Consider the following 13,525-nt stretch of genomic DNA (forward strand, 5'->3'; position numbering starts at 1 on the left):
AATATAATTTGGTAACACGGCAGAGGAGGTCTCGTGATTTAAATGCTTACACCGAGCCCTCGTTACTCTGACAGTGCGTTGTCTTTGAGTTGTGCGCCTTTTGGCGTCATCTGATCGAACACCGTGTGAGACTGGGCTCTAAGGAAAGCTGTCTCTGGTGTGGACCAATCAATTTCAAGGACAATGCACACATTATGAGTGTGTTTTTTGTTTGCATGTATTGTGGTTAATGTAAACATGATTCCTCGTAAAAAGGTTTCAGTTGTGTTGCCAGAAAAAAAGGGGGGAAAAAACTATTATTATAATCTGGTACTGGCAAAGAAGGTATCATGATGTAGGTGTGTGCGTGTGTGTAGGTGGGGAGCTGTAGTGTAGCGGTTAGCGCGCTGCGCTATGAACCTGCCGACCCGAGTTCGATTCCTGCTCACGGCGAACACCAGTGGCGATTATCTGAACCGGTCCCAGGCCCCTCCCCTAGGTCGACTCAGCCTCAAATAAATACCTTGTGCGATGTGTAAGCATCGTCACTAGGGAGACAAAGGCGGCCGGGCGTGGTGCTGGCCCACCCACCCCCTCGTGTGCCGTGCCGGAATTTATAGGTGCTCGCGAACAGCACTCGCCCGAACAGGCTATACGGGAGAACCTTTGCTGTTGTGTTGTTGTGTTGGTTGGGCAGCGGTGGGTGAATAACGGGAGACATTGGAGAGCCCGATGATGCTGGATGCCATTACCAGCGAAACGTCGTACTCAAATTGTAAATGTTGTGGTTTCACGCTTCAACAGACCGGTGGGCTAAAGCAGTGAACTATTTGTCTTTTGTCAACGTGACACTTTTTTTACTGATTGGCCGTGGTGGAGGGTTACGACACATTTATAAATAACGCGATCTAAACCCAAAAACGTTGATTATGAGTTATTATACTGTTTCACGAACAGGGCGAACAAATAATGAATTCTCTCCAACTCATCCCAAACGCTTCGGGATGAGTTGGGGAGAAGGGGGAGGGAATCGCCAACCTGGGACGTTTCACTGCCAAACATGGGACGTTTCGTGGCCAAACCCGGGATGTCTCGTGGCTATAATGGACGCATGAGCGAATACCCAATCCAATCCATCGTTTCGTGCTCAAACTGATGGACGCAACGATTGGCTCAGTGCTTGATTGATTGATTGGTTAATTAATTAGTGGCGGTGGTGGTGTCCAGGCTGCCTGGTCCTGGGTGATGAATGGGAATCGGGTCTCAGTTAAGATCTCTCCGTGTCCCCTAGGCTCAGCAGTGCAACGGCCGAGCGCATGATGGATCGAACCACGTGAGAGGCGCCCCCCCACCCCTCTCCCATTCTCCCCTCCCCATTCCCCCTCTACCCCCCCCCCCCCCCACTACGAACTACCCCACTACCCCCTTCCTCCCAAGCCTAGGGGACCCACGACCGGATAAGGTATCGGTCGCCACTGATGATAGCCGTGGTCGGGAATCGAGTCCAGGTCACAGATTATATTTGTGGCAACCGTCAGCTTTTTAAATCCTTTATATTAAGTTCACTTGCTTGCTTGCTTGCGCGCTTACGACCGTGCAAATCTTTCGGTCGTTTTTAAACCCACTTCCCGTGATCCAATCGAGCTGACATTTTGCACACAGACTCGTTGTGCGTGACAATGTATTTTTGTGAATTTTTTTTTCCAAAATTTTAAACTTTTTAGGAAAAAATAAATTATATTTAATTACCAATTGCTTAATGGTGGCAGCCATTCATCTGACCCATAGGTGGCAGCCATCTCAAGCCAGAGGACGAGAGGACTCTAGCCGCCACGCATATAAAGGATTTATAGTGAAAGACTTTGTTTTTACGGGTTAATTTTTTAATATCTCTGGAACATCGCTTTTGCTGGCATCGCGCTGCTACTGCTACTGCTGTCACCATCCTAAAGTCTCACCGAGGTCCGGGACGCCACGGGGTCGAGAATGAACAGCTCCTCCTTCGAGTCCTAAACATCATCGCGCCTCCTCCCGGCTTATTGCGATCCTCCTCTTCGAAGGATCAGTGCCTGGTGGAACCATCAGAACAACAACATCATCATCATCACCAGGCCCGATGCGCACTCCTCATCCATCCGTGAAATGTTGAAGACGAAAACAAATCAACAACGGTAGCAAGGCAACCCCCATGGCACGGAGTTTTTGGCTACAGCGGTTAAAAAAGCAACAGTGGCATACATACATACATAGTGCCGTCGTGATTATTATTATTATTATTTATTTTCTATTGAATCTAATTGACATTTCCGTGTCACGGGCATGGCACGGGGTGGGTGCGGGGAACACAGCGGCAATTACTCGGGAAATCGCTGGACCACGAATCCGCTTCGAACGGAATGAGATTTTTTTCTAGTTATATATTCCGACGGGTGCAAATGAATAGCGTTCACAGACGCCGATGTTGTGACTTGTGTTGACACGAGACTCGCGTTGTCTGCATTGTGTACCGTGGGGAGGGAGCGGTGGCGCAGCGGTTGAGCGGGCCGCGCTACCAACCCGGAGACCAGAGCTCGATACCTGCTGCTCACGACCACCGCCGACATCGGTGTCGATGATCTTAGAGCTGTCGTGGGCATCCCCTAGGTCGACTCGGCCTCAAATGAGTACCTGGTGCGGTGAGTAGTAAACATCGGAGCTGATCACCCACCCCCTCGTGTGCCGTTACGGCCTTCATAGGTGCTCGCTAACAGCACTTGCCCCAACAGTTTATTCAGGCTATATGGGGTTTTTTCTTGTCTCTCTCTCTCTCTGTCTCAACATTACTCAGTTGTTGTTGTTTTTTCTGTTTTTCTTTTTGTTTTCCAGCTACGGGTATCGAACTGTCGCTGGGTGGCCTCCGCGGCCTCGCTGTTAAAGAGCGGACCGCGTTAATCTCTCTCCCGTGATGAGAATCCCGTGTCTGACATTGACCCGTGCCGGCATCGATCGGCGCCGCAGAACGCGATAGGCATCCAGACTAAGACCCAATCACCCCGAACGCGCCGAATCTCCCGAGACCTCGGAAGCTCATCGGGTTTTAAACCTGGTAAGGGAGTGTGAGGATGGGTTGGTGGGTGAGTGGGTGGGTGGATGTGCGGGTGAGCGGGTGGGTGAGTGGGTGTGTGGGTGGATGAGTGAGTGGGTGAACGGGTGTGTGAGTGGTTGAGCGGTTTGGTGGGTGAGTGGGTGGGTGGGTGAGTGGATGAGTGGGTGGGTGACTGCTTTGGTGGGATGAGTGGGTGGATGGATGAGTGGGTTGTTTGGTGAGTAGTCGGGTGAGTGGATGAGTGGTTTGGTGGATGAGTGGGTGGGTGAGTGTGTGGTTTGGTGGGTGAGTGGAGGAGTGGGTGGGTGAGTGAGTGAGTGGGTGGGTGAGTGAGTGGGTGGGTGGGTGAGTGAGTGGGTGGGTGAGTGGGTGGGTAACAACCACTACCAGGACTTGCCAGGTGTTGTAGGGAGTGGGGCTGCGAGCTGTGATTAATGAATACTGTTGATGATGGTGGTGATGATGGCAATGATGATGATCAACATTAGTTTGACGACGCTGATGATGGTGATGATGGTGATGCATGATGCTCCTAATTCTGCTTCTGATGATGGTGCTGTTGCTAATGCTGATGATGATGCTTGTGTTGATGGTGATGATGCTGATGATGATGATGCTGATAATGCTTGTGTTGATGATGATGATGATGCTGATGATGCTTTTGTTGATGATGCTGATGATGCCGATGATGCTTGTGTTGATGATGATGCTGATGCTTGTGTTGATGATGATGCCCATGTTGATGATGCTGATGATGCTAATGTTGATGATGATGCTGATGATGCTTGTGTTGATGATGCTGATGATGCTTATGTTGATGATGATGCTGATGATGCTTGTGTTGATGATGCTGATGATGCTTGTGTTGATGATGATGCTCGTGTTGATGATGCTTGTGTTGATGATGCCGATGATGCTTATGTTGATGATGATGATGCTGATGATGCTTGTGTTGATGATGATGCTGATGATGCTTGTGTTGATGATGATGCTGATGATGCTTGTGTTGATGATGCTGATGATGCTTGTGTTGATGATGATGCTTGTGTTGATGATGCTTGTGTTGATGATGCTGATGATGCTTGTGTTGATGATGCTTGTGTTGATGATGATGCTGATGCTTGTGTTGATGATGCTGATGATGCTTGTGTTGATGATGATGCTGATGCTTGTGTTGATGATGATGCTTGTGTTGATGATGCTGATGATGCTTGTGTTGATGATGCTTGTGTTGATGATGATGCTGATGCTTGTGTTGATGATGCTGATGATGCTTGTGTTGATGATGCTTGTGTTGATGATGCTGATGATGCTTGTATTGATCATGCTGATGATGCTTGTGTTGATGATGCTTGTGTTGATGATGCTGATGATGCTTGTGTTGATGATGCTGATGATGCCGATGATGCTTGTGTTGATGATGACGCTTGTGTTGATGATGATGCTGATGCTTGTGTTGATGATGATGCTGATGATGCTTGTGTTGATGATGATGATGCTTGTGTTGATGATGATGATGATGCTGATGCTTGTGTTGATGATGATGCTGATGCTTGTGTTAATGATGCTGATGATGCTTGTGTTGATGATGATGATGATGCTGATGCTTGTGTTAATGATGCTGATGATGCTTGTGTTGATGATGATGCTGATGCTTGTGTTGATGATGATGATGATGCTTGTGTTGATGATGATGATGCCCGTGTTGATGATGATGCTGATGATGCTGATGATGCTTGTGTTGATGATGCTTGTGTTGATGCTGATGATGCTGATGATGCTCGTGTGGATGATAATGCTGATTATGCTGATGATGCTCGTGTTGATGTTGATGATGATGCTGATGATGCTTGTGTTGATGATGATAATGAAGCTGCTGATGACGCGCCGTTGCCCTCTGGCGGCTGCCCAGTCCGTCACTGCGAGCGGTGGAGACCACCTCGACTTTCCATTACAGTGCTGTGACCTGAAGAAGGGTCATTGCCCGAACCGTCGACGATTATATACGTCTCTCTGCTGAAGGCAACTCACCACGCAGTGTTGTCATTGACGGATGTGTTGAGCGTTTTGATGCAACCCAGATCGCCGCTGAACGAAAGGCGACGATGCAGTAGTGTAGTCATGGGACATTTTCAGCTTAGGGGGTGCGGTAAGCGGTCAGGATGGGCCCCCCCCCCCCCACATCGTGGTGTTCACGGTCTCCAACATTTAAGGCTGTGGGGGCGCTCCGTCTTCGCCAAATGCAGCCCACGACAGGTTCGTGGTGCCTCTCTGCAATACAATTGACGCGTAATCTAATGGAATACATACCACAGAAACGAGGTTCTGCGTGAAAGCATTTCATTAAAACGAAGACATTTACAGCACGTTTTAGAGAAGTGTTTTGTTATTTGACGCTGTTGTTGAAAAATAATATCTCACGGTGGTTATCAAGGGGGACTCAACTCGTAGCTTTGGCCATCACTGAGGGCGGTGTTAGGGGGGGGCAAGGCACCCCCTTCGCCCCCCCCACCACCCACGTACGTTCCGCTGACTGGGTAAGGGGCCGTCCATAAATTACGTCACGCGATTTTGGAGGATTTTGACCCCCCCCCCACAAAAAGTCAGACCCGCCCTCAAATATGACGTCACAAAGCTCTGCCCCCCCCCCCCAAAACAATATTTCCATTTTGAAAATAAAACATGCTTCAAATCGTTTTAAACTATTGTCATTGTAGTGCGTATTTAATGTGGCGCTGCACTTTGATGTTGTAGGAGTGTTGTTATAACAATTAGTGTTGTTATAACAATTTGATATTTATTTAAAGTTGCGCACTTTGATGTGACGTCACATTTCTCAACTCCCCCCCCCCCTCGTCACACATCGTCACGAATGTCTGACCCCCCCCCCCTAGGTGCGTGACGTCATTTATGGTCAAACATCCTCGCGCGAAGTCCTCCATCAGCAGTGGATTCACAAAACGGATGTTTGTGACTTCCCGCAGCCGCCAGCGGCCGCTACGTACACAACGACTGCTAATTAATCGAAAGAGACATCAACACGCGGATTGGAGGGCTTCATCTAGCAGAGGATTGAACATGACCGCCGCTGACGATTAATCGAATTCCATCAAAACACACACACACACAGACACCTTCGGCTGCTGCCGTCTAAAGCCACTCTCTCCAAACTCTCTACCCCCATCACATCCCTCCCTCTGCCCCCACGCCCCATCACCAAAGACAAAGATCCCCCGTAGAGCCTTTAGCAGGCTGTTGGGGCAAGTGCTGTCAGCGAGCACCTATAAAGGCCGGCACGGCGCCTAACGACCGCGTCCCGCATAGCCTCCACTTCTCGGTGTCACCACCACCAGCAGTAGCAGCAGCAGCCACACGGCGGCGCTGTGACGCTGGGTAGAAGGCAGAGGCGGCACTGGAGAGTCGCAGCCCTGCAACTTCCCTGCACACGGCCCTGCTGGTAGATGGGTCGGGGCCCTGACGAGAAAGAGCTCCTGGAGGTGAGGATATTTTTGGTCGGCTCTTTGACGTTGGCCCAGGCGTGTTGGAAAACGATGGGAGTTACCCACCTTTCACCACACCACGCAGAGACAAAGATTCCCCGTGTAGCCTTAACGAGGGGCAAAGAGTACCTATGAAGGCCGGCATAGCACACGAGGGGGTGGGTGGCCAGCACCACGCCCGGCCGCATTTGCCACGAGGGAGGCAAAAGCGGCCGGGCGTGGTGCTGGCCACCCACCCCCTCGTGTGCCGTGAGAGCTTTCATAGGTGCTCGCTAACAACACTTACCCAAAAGCGCCTTCGTCTCCCGAGTGGCGAAGTTTACGCACCGCACCAGTTACTCATTTGAGGCCGAGTAGACGTAGGCGAGTGCCCAAGAACGATTTAAATATTGCCCCCCACACACACATGTACGTACACACGCACACACGTGTTCCAATTCCGGCACACGTATATGCCTCCGATAAAATACACCTTTCATATTTGTACAGGCCTTTAAACAATATGACCCACATGCTCATGCGTGTCAGTACATTCGAAGATAACGACAAAGATCGCCCGAATAGCCTTTAACAGGCTGCAGGGGCAAGTGCTGTTGGCGAGCAGCACCTACGAAAGGCCGGCGAGGCACACGTGATTGTGGGCTAGTCAACGCCGCGGCCCGGCCGCCTTTGTCTCCCCGCAATGCTGATGTTGTTTTCGCCACCGCACCAGCTCCTGTAACTCAGAACCGGTTCAGATGTGCGTCACCGATGGGTTGGCTGCGAGCGGGAATGGAACTCGAGTCACGGAGTGTTCAGTGGCACAGTGCGCTCACCACGACGCACGCGCAGGCATCGGAAGCGTCACTCAGAGAGACGCGTTGAGTAACGCGTGCATGGGCTCTCAGCCCCCTAACCACTCCACTATTTTGGGATTTAAAGCTTTCGTGACTGCTGCAGGGATTCATCTTCTTGGTTCTTTCGGTAAAGTCACGTAGAAGGGGAAATAATAAAATAAATAAAATAAAACATAATAAAATAATTCTCACGACGTTTCGGCCACAACGCAAGCAGCCGTCCTCGGGTGAAGAACAGGTCTGTCGGGAAGACAGCGTCATTCAGACGCTGTCTTTCCGACAGACCTGTTCTGCGTCATTCAGACGCTGTGTTTCCGACATACCTGTTCTTCACCTGAGGACGGCTGCTTGCGTTGTGGCCGAAACGTCGTGAGAATTATATTATTATGTTTTATTTTTATTATTTCCCTTCTACGTGACTTTACCGAAAGAACCAAGAAGATCACTCCACTATTCTCTAGCGAAGCGGTTGATAAACTTCACTGCAGCCTTGCACCCCCTTTGATTCTCAGTCGTCACGGCAAATGTGTGATGTTAAGAGGTGCGTCGGGTTTGATTGAACAAGGTAATTTGTTACTTAAGTGCCCGTGCTTAATTTGTGTTTTCGATGATTTAGCGTCTAAATAAAAATCTGGCCATGTCTCACTAACCCCAGCAAGGGCATCTCGCACCCCCCCCAGGTGTGAGATGCACCCCAGGGAAAGAAGAAGAACCAATAATTTAGTGAAATTCTGCTGCTGTTTTCGTTAAAGCGGCAAACTGGGGCTAAGAAGCGATACTTATCTGCCTGAAACGTCGCCCATTACATACACATATATATAAGATAACATGTTCATTAAACTTTTAGGGCCACAGTGTTTTGTTTTTTTTACGAATGTGCCTAGTGCTTTTTGTTTTTTTTTGTGTTGAGAACGTTCAGGACATTGTTAGCGTGTACGTTGATTGTGTTGAGTGTCGTCATCATGGCCCCAACCCTATCATCCCCCCAGCCCCCCTCCCCTCCACCCCCCTCATTCCCCCCGCCCCCCCCTCCCCCACCCCCCGCCCCCCATCGTGTACTCAGCACTCTTCACAGACTCAACCGGCCGGTCACCGTTGGACCGGTACAGCCGGTCTTCACCGCCAGCAGGTATCGTACAAAGGCCTGGAATCCCCTCTCACCCCTCCCCCTTCCCCCTCCCCCCTCCCCCTCACCCCTCCCCCTCACCCCTCCCCCTCACCCCTCCCCCTCACCCCTCCCCCCTCACCCCTCCCCCCTCACCCCTCCCCCCTCCCCCTCACCCCTCCCCCTCACCCCTCCCCCGTCACCCCCCCCCCTCAACCCCATCCCCCAAACCGGATTCCATTAATTTCAATTCAAGACGAAGCAAAGATAGCGACAACATAAAATACGTGGGCGGTGTGGCACAGACAAAGCCCCCCCTCCTCCCCGTATAGGCTCTAGCAGGCTGTTGGGGCAAGTGCTGTTGTGGAGCGCCTATGAAGGCCGCCACGACATGCGAGGGGAGCGGTGTATGGGTCAGAACCACGCCGCCCGCGGCCGCCTTTGTCTCCCCAGTGCACGATATTTACACACCGCGACGTGCACGGAGTCGGATGTTCGTACCGGATGTTGCCCGGCGAGCAGGGATCGAACTCGGGTGGCCGGGTTCGTGGGGCAACTTCGATTCGTCCTCACGGTTTTGTGGTCGCGTTGACGTTAAAGGAATAACAGATCGTATGCTTAACACTGTGGCCAATGTAGCGGCCACTAGTGGCTGTGTGGGGGTGCCGTCTGGTGCTAGCACAGCCCATTGCTGTGGTTGCCTACCCAAGGGTGAACCAGGCTCCAACCTGCTTAGCTCCCTAGATCTTCCACACGATTCACGCTCCAGTTCACTCGCTCAGCACGCATCAGCCCGCTCCTTGTCACTCTTCTATCGCTACTACAGCGGTGTGAACGTCAGCCCCTTGATCTCGGTCTACGCGAAAGCGATTGTTTCATTTCATCCACACTGTGTCAACCACCAACTTGACTCACTCACCTTCTCAGCCACTCACTACCTCACTCACTCAACTCACTACACCGCACGTCACCTCACTCCACTCTCTCTGCTTCTTGCCTTGTGGTTGTCTTGTGGTTGTTGTTGTTGTTGTTTGACTTGCATCCCACTGGGATTTTTGCACAGCGTTGGTGTACGGTGCTTTTTTTCTGGAAGACTTTGCAGTTTTTTCCAGGATTTTTCTGTTTGCGCATAGTCACTTTAAGATGTTTTCTTGTTCATGTTTTTGTTTCTTGTTTGTTGCGATTGCACCCGATTCAAGAGCCGAATGGCTCACAGGGCTATACCTAATGAATGAAATTGAAACTGAATGCCTCCCACTGCTCCACTCTGGAATTCCCTCCCCCCATCAACGTCTCCTAGTCCCCAAGTTCTCAAGAATAATAATAATCGTAATAACCTCGCTCAAATGAACAAACATGTTGCACTCATCTATTGCAACGTCGGTATGAGTGCTGTTTGTTGCTGGCCGTTTGCCGTTTTGAGCTTGTGGGTCAGGTGAAAAGATGATGGTGGTGGGTGCTTCTTACACAAAGAACCCGCGTACTGATTCTCGTGTTACCCCAAACCACCCCTCCCCACTCCTCTCCCCACTACCCCCCCCACTACCCCCCCCCCCCCATTATCCCCCCCCATTACCCCCCCCCCCGACCTACTATGCCCCCCCCACTCCCCGATCCCCCCCCCCACTACTGCCCCCCCCCACCCCACTACTCTCCCCACCCCACTCCTCCCCCACTCCAACACTCCCCCCATCCCACTTCTCCCCACTACTCCCCCCCCCACCCCTCTCCCACCCCCCCCCCCCCCCAACTGCTCCCCCCACCCCGTTCCTCCCCCCACCCCGTTCCTCCCTCCCCCCACCCCTCCGGCGTGTTTGCAAGCACCCATTTTAAATAATAGTAAACAACAACACAAACTCGTTACATTCGGCAATAGCAATGCGTCCTTCACAATAACAAACAAAAAAAAATCACACTGGGTGACGTTCCGAGCAATGGGCCTTCTTCACGTAGCGCACTACTGGCCAAGGCGGACTCTCATCACCAAATAAGCCGCTCTGAACACCCTCTGGTAAAAATCGCTGGGCTCGGTAACAAAAACAAAACCCGGTCTCGGCTCTGTTGTGTTGCGTATTGAACTCCTCTCGCAGCACCGTACGTGACTCACCATGCTAATCGGAGATGCGGGGGGTTCGGGGTTGGGGTATACAGACAACAAACTAAACATACAAAGTAGCAGTCCGAAGGAAATTGGTTTTAAATCCCGACCGCAAACGCCCCTCGTCATGGGTAGAGTCGAGGCGAGCGATGGGCTAGCGGCAATCGATCGTCGCGTTTTTCCCCAATTCACTCGAATTCCATCGCAAACGTGACGCCACGTCCAAGACGGCCGTCGGTCGAGACTAAAGACGGAGCGACGGTCCAACGTGGGGTGGAGTGTGGGGGGGGGGAGTCACGTGGCCGCGAGAGAAGCGGCGACGCGATGGGGGAAGGAGGTCTTCGGTCCAGCAGTGGATCGATCGTGGTCCGATGATTGATGCCGACGATGGCGAGAGGGGGTGAGAGGAGGAAGGGGAGGGTGGGTGTGTGAGGGAGAGGGGTGAGTGGGGTGAGGGAGAGGGGTGAGTGTGGCGAGGGAGAGGGGTGAGGGAGAGGGGTGAGTGTGGGAGGGAGAGGGGTGAGTGTGGTGAGGGAGATGGGTGAGTGTGGTGAGGGAGAGGGGTGATTGTGGTGAGTTGAGAGGGGTGAGTGTGGTGAGGGAGATGGGTGAGTGTGGTGAGGGAGAGGGGTGAGTGTGGTGAGGGAGAGGGGTGAGTGTGGTGAGGGAGAGGGGTGATTGTGGTGAGTTGAGAGGGGTGAGTGTGGTAAGGGAGAGGGGTGAGTGTGGTGAGGGATTGGGGTGAGTGTGGGAGGGTAGAAGGGTGAGTGTGGTGAGGGAGAGGGGTGAGTGTGGTTAGGGAGAGGGGTGAGTGTGGTGAGGGAGAGGGGTGAGTGTGGGAGGGTAGAGGGATGTGTGTGGTGAGGGAGAGGGGTGAGTGTGGTTAGGGAGAGGGGTGAGTGTGGTGAGGGAGAGGGGTGAGTGTGGTGAGGGAGAGGGGTGAGTGTGTTGAGGGAAAGGGGTGAGTCTGGGAGGGAGAAGGGTGAGTGTAGGAGGGTAGAGGGATGAGTGTGGTGAGGGAGAGGGGTGAGTGTGGTTAGGGAGAGGGGTGAGTGTGGTGAGGGAGAGGGGTGAGTGTGGGGAGGGAGAGGGTGAGCGAGGGGTGAGTGTGAGAGGGGAGAGGGGTGAGTGTGGTGAGGGAGAGGGGTGAGTGTGAGAAGGTAGAGGGGTGAGTGTGGTGAGGGAGAGGGGTGAGCGAGGGCTGAGCGAGGTATGTGAGTAGGAGGAGGAGGGGAGAGGAGTGAGTGTGGTGAGGGAGAGGGGTGAGCGTGTGAGAGGGGTGAGTGTGGTGAGGGAGAGGGTTGAGAGGAGGAAGGGGAGGGTGGGTGTGTGAGGGAGAGGGGTGAGTGGGGTGAGGGGTGAGTGTGGCGAGGGAGAGGGGTGAGGGAGAGGGGTGAGTGTGGGAGGGAGAGGGGTGAGTGTGGTGAGGGAGATGGGTGAGTGTGGTGAGGGAGAGGGGTGAGGGAGAGGGGTGAGTGTGGTGAGGGAGAGGGGTGAGTGTGGTGAGGGAGAGGGGTGAGTGTGGTGAGGGAGAGGGGTGAGTGTGGTGAGGGAGAGGGGTGAGTGTGGTGAGGGAGAGGGGTGATTGTGGTGAGTTGAGAGGGGTGAGTGTGGTAAGGGAGAGGGGTGAGTGTGGTGAGGGATAGGGGTGAGTGTGGGAGGGTAGAAGGGTGAGTGTGGTGAGGGAGAGGGGTGAGTGTGGTTAGGGAGAGGGGTGAGTGTGGTGAGGGAGAGGGGTGAGTGTGGGAGGGTAGAGGGATGTGTGTGGTGAGGGAGAGGGGTGAGTGTGGTTAGGGAGAGGGGTGAGTGTGGTGAGGGAGAGGGGTGAGTGTGGTGAGGGAGAGGGGTGAGTGTGTTGAGGGAAAGGGGTGAGTCTGGGAGGGAGAAGGGTGAGTGTAGGAGGGTAGAGGGATGAGTGTGGTGAGGGAGAGGGGTGAGTGTGGTTAGGGAGAGGGGTGAGTGTGGTGAGGGAGAGGGGTGAGTGTGGGGAGGGAGAGGGTGAGCGAGGGGTGAGTGTGAGAGGGGAGAGGGGTGAGTGTGGTGAGGGAGAGGGGTGAGTGTGAGAAGGTAGAGGGGTGAGTGTGGTGAGGGAGAGGGGTGAGCGAGGGCTGAGCGAGGTATGTGAGTAGGAGGAGGAGGGGAGAGGAGTGAGTGTGGTGAGGGAGAGGGGTGAGCGTGTGAGAGGGGTGAGTGTGGTGAGGGAGAGGGTTGAGAGGAGGAAGGGGAGGGTGGGTGTGTGAGGGAGAGGGGTGAGTGGGGTGAGGGGTGAGTGTGGCGAGGGAGAGGGGTGAGGGAGAGGGGTGAGTGTGGGAGGGAGAGGGGTGAGTGTGATGAGGGAGATGGGTGAGTGTGGTGAGGGAGAGGGGTGAGGGAGAGGGGTGAGTGTGGTGAGGGAGAGGGGTGAGTGTGGTGAGGGAGAGGGGTGAGTGTGGTGAGGGAGAGGGGTGAGTGTGGTGAGGGAGAGGGGTGAGTGTGGTGAGGGAGAGGGGTGATTGTGGTGAGTTGAGAGGGGTGAGTGTGGTAAGGGAGAGGGGTGAGTGTGGTGAGGGATAGGGGTGAGTGTGGGAGGGTAGAGGGGTGAGTGTGGTGAGGGAGAGGGGGTGAGTGTGGTTAGGGAGAGGGGTGAGTGTGGTGAGGGAGAGGGGTGAGTGTGGGAGGGTAGAGGGATGTGTGTGGTGAGGGAGAGGGGTGAGTGTGGTTAGGGAGAGGGGTGAGTGTGGTGAGGGAGAGGGGTGAGTGTGGTGAGGGAGAGGGGTGAGTGTGTTGAGGGAAAGGGGTGAGTCTGGGAGGGAGAGGGGTGAGTGTGGGAGGGTAGAGGGATGAGTGTGGTGAGGGAGAGGGGTGAGTGTGGTTAGGGAGAGGGGTGAGTGTGGTGAGGGAGAGGGGTGAGTGTGGGGAGGGAGAGGGTGAGCGAGGAGTGAG

The 13,525-nt window shown here is 53.4% G+C and overlaps 1 long non-coding RNA gene across 1 annotated transcript; it reads right to left on the bottom strand.

The window, feature by feature from the left end:
* Window positions 1-1,858: 1,858 nt before the first annotated feature.
* LOC144948567 (uncharacterized) lies at window positions 1,859-10,714 on the bottom strand. Its single transcript, XR_013640177.1, has 3 exons — window positions 10,675-10,714; window positions 5,096-5,335; window positions 1,859-2,048 (listed from the first exon to the last, which is right to left on the bottom strand). It is a non-coding gene; the product is annotated as an uncharacterized LOC144948567 (long non-coding RNA).
* Between the last annotated feature and the right edge of the window lie 2,811 nt (window positions 10,715-13,525).

Source organism: Lampetra fluviatilis, chromosome 50 (genome assembly GCF_964198595.1).
Source record: "Lampetra fluviatilis chromosome 50, kcLamFluv1.1, whole genome shotgun sequence".
NCBI classification, from domain to species: Eukaryota; Metazoa; Chordata; class Hyperoartia; order Petromyzontiformes; family Petromyzontidae; genus Lampetra; species Lampetra fluviatilis.